Raw genomic sequence first — 14,780 nt, 5'->3', positions numbered from 1 at the left:
AAAACACAGCGATCCTAGTGCTGCCCGATACAGCCCAGAACCAAACCCCGTGGTATATCCCCCGAGGGCGCAGCGTTGAGCCGAACAGCCCTTGGGGTCGAGGCTGCAGAGGGCGCCCTTGGGCCTGGCAGGTCCGGGCCGACCCCACCCCTCGGATCCCGCGTCGGCAGCCCTGAGCGCACAGTGCGGGCAACTCGGAGGTTCCAGCGGCTCGGGCGAGGCCAGCCTGGGGCGAGTGCGAACCAGCTGCGTTCCGATCCGCGGAATCCTAGCCTGGAACGTTCAGATCCTCGGATCCCGGCCTCGAACGTTCGGACACTCGGATCCCGGCCTCGAACATTCGGGGCCCCGAGGCACTGACAACCCGGAGTGCCTGGGCGCGCCAGCCGCGGGCGGCGGGCGGGCAGGATATCGTCCCCGCTCCGCCCGTGGGAGCGCTCGCCCCTCCAGGAAGCGCCCGCCTCGCCTCCCACTTCCCGCCCCACGCCCGCCCCCGCCCTCGGCCGAGGGAGGAGCCCGAGCAGCAGCCGCCGCCACTACCCGCCCGGCCGGGGAGGAGGACTGGACCTCGAGCAGCTGCGAGCGCACGCGAGCTGGCCGTGGCCGCGGGGGCAGCGCCCTGAGCCTGTCCTGCGCCCGCGGGCCCAGCCGAGCAGGGGAGCTCCCGGGGATGCCCCGGTGGCCCGGAGTGCGGGGAGCGGCAGCCGCGCGGTGAGGGTAGCGGGACCCGAGGTGAGTGGGGCCCCAAAGGGGCGGGCGGGGCGCCCTGGCGGGAGGGCTCAAGTTCGGCCTTGGGGCTCGGCTTCTGGTGCCAGTGGCGGCTTGTAAGGAAGCCGGGTTCCGCTTCGGGGGACTGCGGAACCCCAAGCCCCCTCCCTCCACCCGCGCTCACCCGGACCCCGGCGTTTGGGTGACTGAGCTCCGACCCGGCCACGCGGGGGCGCTCCGTCTTCGCCCCGACCGCGGGGGAACAGAGGGCAGGGTGCCGAGAGGACGGTGGCGCCGCCCGGGGTCCGAGCCCCGCGGTTTAGGGACCCTCCTGCCTCCCCGGAGGCGCCTGGGGGCGTCAGGAAGGTGGAGCCCCGCCACCATCGCAGCTACGGAAGTGCTGAGTTCGGGCTGGCTCCGGGCAGGCGCGGGGCCCGCTCCTCGCCCCCCGTGCCCTACTCCCAGCCCCCCAACCCCCCTCCGTCCCCGGCCCCAGAGAACTGCTAGAGAGTCAGCTCCCTGCGGGCGAAGGGGGAGCAAAGAGAGGGAGTGGAACTGGGCAGCTTCCCAGAAGTCGGAGTGTGTTTGCAAACTAGTTTTTTCTCAAACGCTCTCTGGCACCTGTGTGTTTGGGGTGGGGGCGGGGAGGGGGAAGCATGGCGAAAAGAGAGAGCTAGGCCCTTTCTTCCTTCCCGTTCCTCGTTACCCCGCAGAGCTGCTTCTCTGAAAAATAGAGGGTTCTTACTTTCCTCTTCCCATGTCATCCCCCAGCCTTGTTGGACAAGCCCCTTTGGGGAAGGGGCTGTGGTTTGCCCAAGGTGACAGGTGGCAATGGAACCCAGGGCTCTGTTAGCCAGGTGGAAGTTCTTCTTACTGTCTGGGACTCCCCCAGCCCTGTTATGTACTGGGTGAAGTGACAAGGGCAAAGGATCTGGGAGAATTAGCTGAGTGACCCTTTGTTTGTCTGCCCTTAGTTTTTGCTCCCCTAGGGGTGTGGGCTGTCACTGAGGGATGGGGGGCTTTTTCTGTTTCTTGGAGCACCCACAGCTTCGGTAATTGGGGAGAGGAGCCAAGCTGTAACCTTCGGCAGCTGCACAGCCCTAATGGAGAGCTTGGGAGACCTGGGTCTGAACGCCTACCCAGCAGTGGGCCCCTGGCCTAGACCTTCCTCCCCTCCGAGCCCAGGTCCTCATCTGTAAAATGGGCTCATTGTCCAGGGCCTGTGCATATGGAGGCTGGGTGCAAACATAAAAAGTGGTTTTATTGCAGTTCCTCTGGTATGGAGCCCAGTGAGTGCTGGGACCGTCCCAGGCACGTGACATAGCTGGCTGGAGTGGGAGGGGTCACCCAGGCAGTTTTCTCCATGGAAAGAACTGTGGGCTAAGAATGTGGACACTTGAGTTCTCCTGGCCCTCTGCCGTGTCCTGTTTGGATGCCTTGTCACTCCTAGGGCTTAAGGGCGTTTCCATTGGTAAAATGAAGCAAAATTTGACACAATCCAGTTTACAGGACTGCTGGGAGACTGGAACCTGGGCCAGGGGGCAGGTGTTCTGCAAGTTGGGTGCACTGGTGGTCATGGGACCTCCCTCCCAGAGGCCACAAGAATTAAAAATCCAGGGACGTAAGAAGAGGGTCGGAGCTAGAGCCTCAGTTTCTGTACCTGTAAAGTAGTAAGAGCAATACTCTGTACATCTTTATAATCTTTTAGGGTAGTTGTGTAGTTCTTTAAAGGTAATTGTGAGGATTAAATTAGACAACAAAGGGCTTGTGCACCAGCGCTGTGACTGGTGCCCGATAAGCGCTCAGTTAATGTTAACCATCGTTATCATTATTCACGGGAATATTAGTAAGCCTGATGTGGGTCACTGATTTAGGATTCCTTCTGGGATTTCCTCAGGCAAGCTCGCTTCTCTCTCTCCCACTTCCTTCCTGGAGAGAGGAGCCTCAGAATCCAAATGTTGGACTTCTGGGCTGTTCCAGGGGCAGGCAGGGTCCTGAACAGGAAGGTGCCACTAGGCTGAAGAGAACACCATGGGGGATGGTAGATCCAGTGGGGTGGTCCCGTTTCCCCCACCTTGGGCTGGCCTCACAGGGCTCTAAGGAGTGATGGAAAACAGAAGAGCATTCTCTAGGAATTCCCGCAGGAGCAAGGTTGCCAGGCAAGGTCCCCTACTGTGAAGCCCTCAGCCAGGGCCGGGGTCCCATCTGCCTGATGCTCTCCTCTCCTCTAACCCTTGCAGGGGCTGCTGAGTCAGGGCAGTCACTTCAGGAATCCATCTCCCTCCAGCTGGGAGAATATGGCCTCAGAGAGGGGACAGGATTCCTCCCCTCCTGCCAGGTCCCCTGCAGGACACAGGGTGGGCTCCTTGGAAGCCAGGAGGCCAGGTCACCGTAGGGTCTTGGCAGGCAGCAACTGGAGAAGACGATCATGCCCCACCCATGCTGTCCAGAAATAGGGTATGGGGTCCCAAGGGGATTCATGGCTTCCTGAGGTCCTACAGGGCCTGAGGAATGAGTGGGGGTCCGAGGCACCTCCTGGCTCCCAGCCAGGTGTCCTCTCCCTTCCTTGGGCCACCCGGCCTCTGCTCTGTGGTGGCGTCAAGAGGGCTGTGCGGGCCCATGTCCTGGAGTGTTTCTCCACTAGCCCTGTCCACACGTGCCTCCAGAGCCTGAGATGAAACTAGACTAGACGCTGATCCCTCGCTCGCTATCACATCACCTTGCTTAATTCTTCTCAAGGCATTAGCCGCCCTCTCCCGCCACCTGATGCATTCAAGTATGTGTCAGTTTGTTCTCTGCCCTCCTCCCCAGGGTCCAGCTCCAGGAATGGCGAGGGCATCCTGTGTCCATCTCGTTCAGGGCTCTTTCCCTGCGCTGACTGGCTTAATGGCTGAGTCCGCCCCTCCTTGTAGCCTCCTGTTGAATGGGTCTGTGGTGTTGGGTGATGGAGCCTAGAAGAGTCATGCGCTCACCCTTTGGGGTTTCCGGAGGAATCTCTGTCTCACCATACTGAGTGCTGGGGCACTGTCAGAGCGCAACGATGGAGGAGGGGCAAGTGCTGGCCCCGGGGAAGGGAAAGTCGTGAGTCTGGGAGAAGGTGGGGTTCTCCCAGCACTGAAGCTCTGGGGGAGGTGCATGGTGGCTGCTGACCTGGTTGGGGTGTCACCTGCTGCCGTTGCCTGCAGGACCAGAGGTCTGGGGTGTGCCGGGGAGAGTTACCCATCCCCCAGGTGACCTGGGCCAAGTCTCTTCATCTCTTGGACCTCGGTTTCTTCATCTAGAAAATGGGGAGATTTAGACCAGAAGCTAGCTTTCCCTTGCTTTCTTCATGTGGTTCTTTTTTTTTCTTAATTTATTTATTTTAATTTATTTATTTTTGGCTGAGTTGGGCCTTCGTTGCTGAGCACGGGCTTTCTCTAGTTGCGGTGCGCGGGCTTCTCGTTGCCGTGGCTTCTCTTGTTGCGGAGCACGGGCTCTAGGCACGTGGGCTTCAGTAGTTGTGACACATGGACTCAGTAGTTATGGCTCACGGGCTCTAGAGCGCAGGCTCAGTAGTTGTGGTGCACAGGCTTAGTTGCTCCGCGGCATGTGGGATCTTCCCAGACTGGGGCTCGAACCCATGTCCCCTGCAGTGGCAGGCGGATTCTTAACCACTGCGCCACCAGGGAAGCCCCTTTCATGTGGTTCTTAAGGCAGCTGTGAAAGGGGTTATAAACCAAAGAGGGCTTTGCCCAGTTGGCGTGATACCTCTTCCACCTGTGGCTTCGGGTCCCTGCCTTCCAGAAAGGTTTCCCTCACCGTGCAGCCATCTATTCGTCACTGAACAAATGTGTTTTGTTTTAATAGCATAATATATCAAGGGTTTATTTACTATTTTAGGTAGAGCCACAGATTTGTTTATTCATAGACTTAATTTTTACTTTATATTAGAGTATAGTTGATTTACAGTTTGTGTTAATTTCAGGTGTATAGCAAAATGATTCAGTTATACATATACAAATATCCATTCTATTTTTAAAAATAAGTTTATTTATCTTATTTATTTATTTTTGGCTGTGTTGGGTCTTTGTTGCTGTGCGCGGGCTTTCTCTAGTTGCGGCGAGCGGGGGCTGCTCTGTTGCGGTGCGCGTGCTTTTCATTGCGGTGGCTTCTCTTGTTGCGGAGCGCGGGCTCTAGGCACGCGGGCTTCAGTCGTTGTGGCACGTGGGCTCAGTAGTTGTGGCTCACAGGCTCTAGAGCGCAGGTTCAGTAGTTGTGGCGCATGGGCTTAGTTACTCCGCGACATGTGGGATCTTCCCGGACCAGAACTCGAACCTGTGTCCCCTGCATTGGCAGGTGGATCCTTAACCACTGCTCCACCAGGGAAGTCCCATGTATCCATTCTTTCTCAGATTCTTCTCTCATATAGATTATTACAGAATATTGAGTTCCCTGTGCTATACAGTAGGTCCTTGTTGATTATCTGTTTTATATTATATATAGTAGTATATATATAACCATAAGTTTGGTAACCGTAAGTTTGATTTCAGTCTCTTTCTGTTTTGTAAATAAGTGAGTCTGTTTCTGTTTTGTAAATAAGTTCATTTGTATCATTTTTTTATATTCCACATATAAGTGATATCATATAATACTTGTCTTTCTCTGACTTACTTCATTTAGTATGATAATCTCTAGGTCCATCCATGTTGCTGCAAATGGCATTATTTCATTCCTTTTTATGGCTCAGTAATATTCCATTGTATATATGTACCACATCTTCTTAATCCATTCCTCTGTTGATGGACATTTAAGTTGCTTCCATGTCTTGGCTGTTGTAAATAGTGCTGCAGTTAACACTGAGGTGCATGTATCTTTTCAAAGTTTTCTCTGGTTATGTGCCCAGGAGTGGGATTTGTGGATCATATGGGCTCTAGAGCGCAAGCTCAGTAGTTGTGGCACATGGGCAGCTTAGTTGCTCTGCAGCATGTGGGATCTCCCTGGACCAGGGCTTGAACCCCTGTCCCCTGCATTGGTAGGAGGATTCTAAACCACTGCACCACCAGGGAAGCCCAGCACCATTTATTGAAGAGACTGTCTTTTCCCCATTATGTATTCTTGCCTCCTTTGTTGTAGATTAATTGACCGTAGCTGCGTGGGTTTATTTCTGGGCTTTCCATCCAGTTCCATTGATCTGTAAGTCTGTCTTTGTGCCAGTAACATACTGTTGTGGGTTTTTTTTAATATTTATTTATTTATTTGGCTACGCCGGGTCTTAGTTGTGTCACACGGGATCTTTTAGTTGTGGCATGCAGGATCTTTAGTTGCGGCGTGCGGGATCTTTTTAGATGTGGCATGAGGGATCTTTTAGTTGTGGCATGTGAACTCTTAGTTGCAGCATGTGGGATCGTGTTCCCTGACCGGGGAGCGAACCCAGGCCCCCTGCACTGGGAGCATGGAGTCTTAGCCACTGGACCACCGGGGAAGTCCTGGTAATATACTGTTTTGCTTACTGTAGCTTTATGGTATAGTCTGAAGTCAGGGAGCCTGGTTGCTCCAGCGCCATTTTTCTTAAGATTGCTTTGGCTATTCGGGGTCTTGCGTGTTTCCATAGAAAATTTAAGATTTTTTGTTCTAGATCTACAAAAAATGCCATTGGTAATTTGATAGGGATTATATTCAATCTGTAGATTACCTTGGGCAGTATAGTCATTTTGATAATATTGATTCTTCCAATCCAAGAACATGGTATATATCTTTCCATCTGTTTGTGTCATCTTTGATTTTTTTCATCAGCATCTTATGGTTTTTGGAGTACAGGTCTTTTGCCTCCTTAGGTAGGTTTATTCCTAGGTATTTTATTCTTTGACACGATGGTAAATGGGAGTGTTTCCTTAATTTCTCTTTCTGATCTTTCATTGTTAGTGTATAGAAATGCAACAGATTTCTGTGTATTAATTTTGTATCCTGCAACTTTACTGAATTCACTGACAAGCTCTAGTAGTTTTCTGGTAGCTTCTTTAGGATTTTCTATGTATAGTATCGTGTCATCTGCAAACAGTGACAGTTTTACTTCTTCTTTTCCAATTTGGATTCCTTTTCTTTCTGTTTCTTCTCTGATTACCGTGGCTAGGACTTCCAATACTATGTTCAGTAAAAGTGGTGAGAGTGGAATCCTTGTCCTGTTCCTGATCTTAGAGGAAATGCTTTCAGCTTTTCATCGTTGAGTATGATGTTAGCTGTGAGTTTGTCATACATGGCCTTTATTATGTTGAAGTATGTTCTCTCTATGCCCAGTTTCTGGAGAGTTTTTATTTTTTTATCATAAACGGGTGTTGAATTTTGTCAAAAGCTTATTCTGCATCTATTGAGATGATCATATGATTTTTATTCTTCAGTTTGTTAATGTGGTGTACCACACTGATCGATTTGCAGATATTGAAAAATCCTTGCATCCCAGAGATAAATCCCACTTGATCATGGTGTATGGACCTTTTAATGTATTGTTGGATTTGGTTCGCTAGTATTTTGTTGAGGATTTTTGTGTCTATCTTCTTTTTTTTTTTGCGGTACGCGGGCCTCTCACCGTTGTGGCCCCTCCCATTTCGGAGCACAGGCTCCGGACGCGCAGGCTCAGCGGCCATGGCTCACGAGCCCAGCCGTTCCGCGGCATGTGGGATCCTCCCGGACCGGGGCACGAACCCGTGACCGCTGCATCAGCAGGCGGACTCTCAACCACTGCGCCACCAGGGAAGCCCTGTGTCTATCTTCTTCATCAGTGATAATTGGCCTGTAATTTTCTTTTTTTGTGGTATCTTTGTCTGATTTTGGTATTAGGGTTGTAGCGGCCTCACAGAATGAGTTTGGGAGTGTTCCTTCCTCTGCAATTTTTTGAAATAGTTTCAGAAGGATAGGTGTTAACTCTTTGCTAAATGTTTGATAGAATTTGCCTGTGAAGCCATCTGGCCCTGGACTTTCGTTTGTTGGGAGTTTTTAAATCACTTTTTCAATTTAAGTACCTGTGATTGGTCTGTTCATATTTTCTTTCTTCCTGGTTCAGTTTTGTACCTTTCTAAGAATTTGTCCATTTCTTCTAAGCTGTCCATTTTATTGGCATATAGTTGCTTGTAGTAGTCTCTTACGATCCTTTGTATTTCTTTGGCATCCGTTGTAACTTCTCCTTTTTCATTTCTAATTTTATTGATTTGAGCCCTCTCCCTTTTTTTTCTTAATGAGTCTGGCTAAAGGTTTTTCAATTTTGTTTATCTTTTCAAAGAACCAGCTTTTAGTTTTGCTGATCTTTTCTATTGTTTTCTTCATCTCTATTTCATTTATTTCTGCTCTGATCTTTGTGATTTCTTTCCTTCCAACTTTGGGTGTTGCTTGTTCTTCTTTCTCTAGTTGCTTTAGGTGTAAGTTTAGGTTGGTTATTTGGGATTTTTCTTGTTTCCTGAGATAAGATTGTATTGCTATAAAATTCCCTCTTAGAACTGCTTTTGCTGAGTCCCATAGGTTTTGTATCATTGTGTTTTTGTTTTCATTTGTCTCTAGCTATTTTTTAATTTCCTCTTTGATTTCTTCAGTGATCCATTGGTTGTTTAGTAGCATATTGTTTAGCCTCCATGTGTCTGTGTTTTTTACATTTTTTCTTATAATTGATTTTATTTTAATTAATTATTGTATTTTATTTTTGGCTGCATTGGGTCTTCATTGCTGAGCAGTGGCTACTCTTTGTTGTCATGTGCAGGCTTCTCACTGCGGTGGCTTCTCTTGTTGCGGAGCATGGGCTCTAGGTGTGCGGGCTTCAGTAGTTGTGGCTCGCGGGCTCTAGAGTGCAGGCTCAGTAGTTGTGGCACACAGGCTTAGTTGCTCCACGGCATGTGGGATCTTCCCGGACCAGGGCTCGAACCCGTGTCCCCTGCATTGGCAGGCGGATTCTTAACCACTTCGTCACCAGGGAAGCCCCTGGGATTGTTTTTGTAGGTCTTTTTTCTTTCCTTCCTCTTTTGTTCTCTTGTGATTTGATGACTATCTTTAGTGTTGTGTTTGGATTTCTTTTTTGTATGTATACCTACTGTAGATTTTTGGTTTGTGGTTACCATGAGGTTTTTTTTTTTTTTTTTTTGTGGTACGCGGGCCTCTCACTGTTGTGGCCTCTCCCGTTGCACAGCACAGGCTCCGGACGCGCAGGCACGGGCCCAGCCGCTCCGTGGCATGTGGGATCTTCCTGGACCAGGGCACGAACCCGCGTCCCCTGCATTGGCAGGCGGACTCTCAACCACTGCGCCACCAGGGAAGCCCTACCATGAGGTTTTGATATAGCTGTCTGTGTATATAGAAGATTATTTTAAGTTGCTGGTCTCTTAATTTCAAATGCATTTCCAGTATCCTGCATTTCTATTCTCCTCTTCTCATGATGGCTGGTTTTGATAGCATATCTGTGTGTGGATGATTTCGTGCCTTTGCTCTATGTTTACCTTTCCCAGTGAGCTTTCCCATTCATAATTTCCTTGTTGCTAGTTGTGGGCTTCTCTTTTCTGCCTAGACTTGTTGTAGAGCCGGTTTGGTGGTGCTGAATTCTCTGAGCTTTTGCTTGTCTCTAAAGCTTTTGATTTCTCCATCGAATCTGAATGAGAGACTTGTTGGGTAGAGCCTTGCTTGGTTGTAGGTTTTTCCCTTTCATCACTTTAAATATATCATGCCACTCCGTTCTGGCCTACAGAGGAAAGTCAGCCGATAACCTTATGGGGATTCCCTTGTGTGTTATTTGTTGCTTTTCCCTTGTTGTTTTTACTATTTTCTCTTTGTCTTTCGTTTTTGTCAGCTTGATTAATGTGTGTCTCGGCATGCTCCTCCTTGGGTTTATCCTGTATGGTGTACTCTGCACATCCCAGACGTGGTGACTGTTTCCTTTCCCATGTGAGGGATGTTTTCAGCTATTACCTCTTCACATATTTTCTCAAGCTGTTTTTCTCTCTCTTCTCCTTCTGGGAACCCTATAATGCGAATGTTGGTGCTTTTAATGTTGTCCCAGAGGTCTCTTAAACTGTCCTCATTTCTTTTCATTCTTTTTTCTTTATTCTGTTCCACAGAAGTGATTTCCACCATTCTGTCTTCTGGCTCACTTATCCATTCTTCTGCCTTATTTATTCTGCTGTTGATTCCTGCTAGTGTTGTTGTTGTTGTTGTTGTTTAATCTATTTATTTATTGGCTGCATTGGGTCTTCATTGCTGCGTGTGGGCTTTCTCTAGTTGCGGTGAGTGGGGGCTACTCTTTGTTGTGGTGCGTGGGCTTCTCACTGCGGTGGCTTCTCTTGTTGTGGAGCGTGGGCGCTAGGGTGCAGTCTCAGTAGCTGTGGCACACAGGCTTAGTTGCTCCGTGGCATGTGGGATCTTCCCGGACCAGGGCTCGAACCCGCGTCCCCTGCCCTGGCAGGCGGATTCTTAACCACTGTGCCACCAGGGAAGCCCCCTGCTAGTGTATTTTTAATTTCAGTTATTGTATTGTTCATCTCTGTTTGTTTTTCTTGAAATTTTCTAGCTCCTTGTTAAACATTTCTTATATCTTCTTGGTCTGTGCCTCCATTCTTTTTCCACGATCTTGGATATCTTCACTGTCATTACTCTGAATTCTCTTTCTTGTAGATTGCCTATCTCCACTTCCCAGACTTGTTCTTCTGGGTTTCTATCTTGTTCTTTCATCTGGAACATATTCCTCTGCCATCTCATTTTGTCTAACTTTCTGTGTTTGCAGTCTCACAGGCTGCAGGGTTATAGTTCCTCTTGCTTCTGGTGTCTGCCCCCATCTCATTGTGGCTGCTTCTTTGTCTTTGGAAGTACAATATCTTTTGGTAGGTTCCAGTCCTTTTTTGTCAGTGGTTGTTCAGCAGCTGGTTGTGATTTTGGTGTTTTCAGGAGAGAAGGTGAGCTCAGGTCCTTCTACTCCACCATCTTGTCTGGGCAGGCTCCTCAGCAAATGTTTTTTGAACGGCTCCTCCTATGGACTGTGCCGAAGCTGGGGTACAACTACAGAGCTCTGTACAACTGTACAACTACAGAGCTCTGGAGTTGGGGGGATAGAGTGAGGCAAGCAAATGACAAAGAGACAGGAAAACTTAAGATGGTGGAAAATGCCATAAAGAGAATGAAGCAGGGCGAAGTGATTGAGATTGACGGGATGGGGGATGGGGACATCAGGGAGACTTCTGGAGGAGGAGGTGTGACATTTAAGCTGAGATGTTAATCTGTGGCATGACATTCATGGCTGTATCCCAGCAGGAACTAGGATACTTCCTGGATATGCTCCATGGATATTTTTGAATGAATGAAGGAGGGAGGAGTGCCCAAAGCAGAGGAAGGAGCGCGTACAAGGGCCCTGAGGTGGGAACATGCTCAGTGTATTCCAAGAGCCCTTTCTCTCCACCACGCAGCTCTGTGTCTCCTTTGGTGGCCCTTGTCTCGTCAGGAGCATCTGGCCTCCTTCTGTGCTCTGGCTGTCCCTGCCCCATGACACAGGAGAGTGCATGCTCAGCTCCCAGCAGATGATGCTATCCAACCTCTCCCTCCTTTGGGCCCCCAACTATCTTTCCGAGTCTGAGGGCTGTGCTGGGCAAGAGCACAGTGGACCCCATCTCATTTCAAGCTCTGGTTTGCCACTGACTAGCTAAGTGACCTTGGGCAGTGTATTAGTTTCCAAGGGCTGCTGTGAAGCCACCACAAACTGGGTGGCTTCAAACTACAGAAATGTATTCTCTCACAGTTCTGGAGGCTAGAAGTCCAAATTCAAGGTGTTGGCAGGGCCACGCTCCCTCTAAAGTTTCTAGGGGAGGGTGCCTTCTTGCCTCATCCAGCTCCTGGTAGCTGCAGGCATCCCTTGCCTTGTGGTGACGTCACTCCAGTCTCTGCCTCCTTCCCATGGCTGCCTTCCCTCTGTGCCCTTAAGGACACCAGTCATGTGGGAATAAGGGCCCACCGTACTCCAGCATGTCCTCATCTTAACTCTTTACATCTGCAGCTACCTGTTTCCAAATATGATCACATGCTGATCTTAGGGGTTAGGATTTTAACACCTCTTCTGGGGGACACAGTTCAACCTCTAATAGGCAGGTTACATAACCTCTTTGTGCCTCAGTTCTCTGTTCTATGAAATGGGGTGGTAATAATAGGGCTCCCCTGCTGGGGCTGCAGGATAGCCTACACAGAATGGTGAGAACCTGTGGACAGGGCCAGGCACACAGGAAGCACGCAGTCAATGCTGTTATTTCCATCTTATCAGTGAAGGTTTCCTGGGAGCAGCTGGCAATGTCCTTGGCCAGGAGGACTTACTGAGGAGGGCCTGGGGCTGGGCTGTGGGCCTCTTGCCTGGGATGCGGAGGCTCAGAGAGGCCCCTCCCCGCTGTCTGGATGAGAAGGGGCAGGTGGGCGCCTCTTCAGTGTGGCGGGGTGAAAGCCATTAACAGAAGGTGGGGAGCTCAGTCTGCAGAGGGATGTGAGCAGAGGGTGCCCAGCCACTGTAGGTGCCCACAAGGGGATTCGGGTACTGAGTAAGCCCAGATGACCTTTCAGGCCCAATCAGCCTGGAGTTCCTGGGCGGGAGCTTGGGGCTAGAATCCCAGAGCAGCCCAGCAAAGACTGAGGGGCATATGTAAACTCCCCAAAGCCAGAAGGGGCCTGAACCCTGACAGGCAGGGAAACTGAGGCAGAGAGAGGAGGGGACTTGTGGGGAGTTCACATAGAGAGTTGGGAGCCCCTGTCTCCTAGTCTCCCCATGGTAGGCCCCTGGGTGGGTGTGGATGCCAGGGGGTAGGGCCCCAGGGCTGGGTCCCAGTCCCTGAGGCTGCCCCACAGTCCCCTTCAAATGAAGCTACTTTGGAATGACTTCAGCTGGCGGTCATTGTCACCATGCCCTCCTCCCTCCATTAGCTTGGTCCCCCCTCTCTGAGCCTGGCCAGATTCACCCCGAGGTCCCCAAAGTACTTCCTGCATCCCAGAGTCCATCCACGCCCATCCCCTGTAGCACTTGCTGGGAGGCAAGAGGGCAGGGCGTCGCCAGCCCCACTTTGCAGATGAAGGAGCTGAGACCTAGAGGGAAGGGGTGGCAGAAGTGGGCAGAACCCAGTGCCTGGACTCCTTGGGCGGTAGTGTGGAGGCTGCCTCTCAGCCTGCTGGACCAGCCCCTGGGGCAACAGACTGGAGATGCCCCGGGATCAAGCCCATTTGGTGGTGGCTACAGAGAATAGCCTCCCTCTGGGTGTGGTCTGGCCACAGCTGGGAGCCTCGGGAGAGCTGGGGGTGGGGGGTGTCAGGGCTGACCCCTGCAGCAGCCTCCTCCCCATGCTGTCTGTATCTATATTTATCCCCATGTCGGCCTGGCTGCCTTTTGGGAGTGCATCGTCTTCAGAGCTCAGCAGCTTTAGCTAAGATAGGGAAGTGATTTGTGTCAAGATGCTGCCCGCCCCCCACCTTGATGGGAGCACCAGTCTGCTCTCTGAGGGGCTGTGCACCACATGGCAGGAGCCAGTGCAGCAGTGGGTGTGCAGGGAGGGCCCCAGGGAGTGTTAGCAGCTTGGGGATGGACCCCCCGCCATTTCAGAGAACCAGCGCTGTGGAACATTGGGGTGGTAGGGCTGCGGCTAGAAAGTGGTACCAGATAAACTGTAAAGCCTTTCAGCTCAGAGATTCAGAGAACTCCTGATTTCCGAAATCCTAGAATTCCCAAACCCTGGGATTCTGTGAATCTGTGAACCTGTAGGCTTCTGCAATTCCAAGATGCCGCAGATCCTCTTCCCTTCACCTTCACTCTTCCTTCAACTTTCAGCAAACGTTTGTCGAGCTCCCGTTCTATGCCTCTCTGCTCTGGAAACAGCAGAGATGAAAATAAGATCTGGTCCCATCTTTAAGCTCAAGTGAGGGTGACATTTCCTAAGCCAGCGGTAGCAATATGGTAACAATGTAAGTGCTTCCCTCTCCAGGGCCAGGGGCTCAGGGGGCACTTTGTAGAGCAGTCCCCAATTTGTGTTTTTTTAAAAAACGTTTTCTTGAAGTATAATATACAAAATAGAGCAGACTTCCTGCTCAATGACTGTTCACAAACCCAAAACATCCATGTTAGCAGCCCCTAGATTGAGAAACAAACGTGACCCTCACTGAAGCCCCCTGGTAGCCCCGTCCGGTTACTCACACCCTCCCCCACTATCTTGCAATGCCCCTCCAGCAGCATAGACTTGTTTTGCCTGGGTTTAACTTCACGTAATGAGATTATACAGGATGACACGCCCCTTTGCGTCTGGCTTCCTGCATTCAGTATGTTCATAAGACCTGTTCATATTGTTGCTGTCCTCGTGCTTCCTCCATGCTCGTGGCAGTGTGGTCCACCGTGTGCACGTTCACCATTTATTTATCCCTTTTCCAGATGATAGGCATTTAGGGGACTCCCGGCCTGGGGCTATTACAAATAGTGCTGCTCTGAAAGTTCTCCGGTGTGTCTTTTGGTGAACATATTGCATGTTTCTGCTGGGCGTTGCTGGGTCATCATAAGGGATGCATTTATTTAGCTTCGTAGTCGCTGCCAAACATTTCTCCAAAGCGGTTGTACCAATCTACACTCCTGTTGGTGACATGTGAGAGTTCCAGTTGCTCCACATCCTTGTCAACACTTGGTATCGCCAGCTTTTTAACTTTTATCCTGGGGGTGGGGGCAGGAAGGCATAGTGGCATTGATTTCATTTGGTTTTGCTGAGCTGAGTTTGAAGAATGACAGAGCTAAGTGAAGAAGAGGGAAGGGCATGCCAGGCAGATGGAACAGCATGTGCAAAATTACAGAGGCATGAAAAAGTACTGTTGGAACTCTGTGTAGTAAACAGCATAGCTAGAGCCAGAAATGTGTTGAGGCAGTCGGTGGGGGGGGGCGGGGCGGGGGGCGGCAGCTATCAGGGTGTTTGGACATTGTCCTGAGAACAGTAGGGAGTCCCGGAGAGGATTTTCTCATTTGAGCGAGTACCTGCAGTGTGTCAGGCATTTTGTAATTTACATTTTTTTTTTTTGGTGGTATGCGGGCCTCTCACTGTTGTGGCCTCTCCCATTGCGGAGCACAGGCT

At 50.7% G+C, this 14,780-nt stretch overlaps 1 protein-coding gene across 1 annotated transcript in view; it reads left to right on the top strand.

Moving 5' to 3' along the window:
* Positions 1–561: 561 nt before the first annotated feature.
* CPNE2 (copine 2) overlaps positions 562–14,780 on the top strand; it is a 52,428-nt gene continuing 38,209 nt past the window's right edge. Inside the window, exon 1 of the mRNA XM_082862759.1 lies at positions 562–732. The gene's annotated coding sequence lies outside the window, so the exon portion shown is untranslated. The remainder of the gene's footprint in view (positions 733–14,780) is intronic.

The sequence above is a fragment of the Leucopleurus acutus genome (assembly GCF_964270905.1).
Source record: "Leucopleurus acutus genome assembly, chromosome: 20".
Classification (NCBI taxonomy): domain Eukaryota; kingdom Metazoa; phylum Chordata; class Mammalia; order Artiodactyla; family Delphinidae; genus Leucopleurus; species Leucopleurus acutus.
Note: the sequence above shows the minus strand (reverse complement) of the source record. Positions and strands in the feature narration are given on the sequence as shown.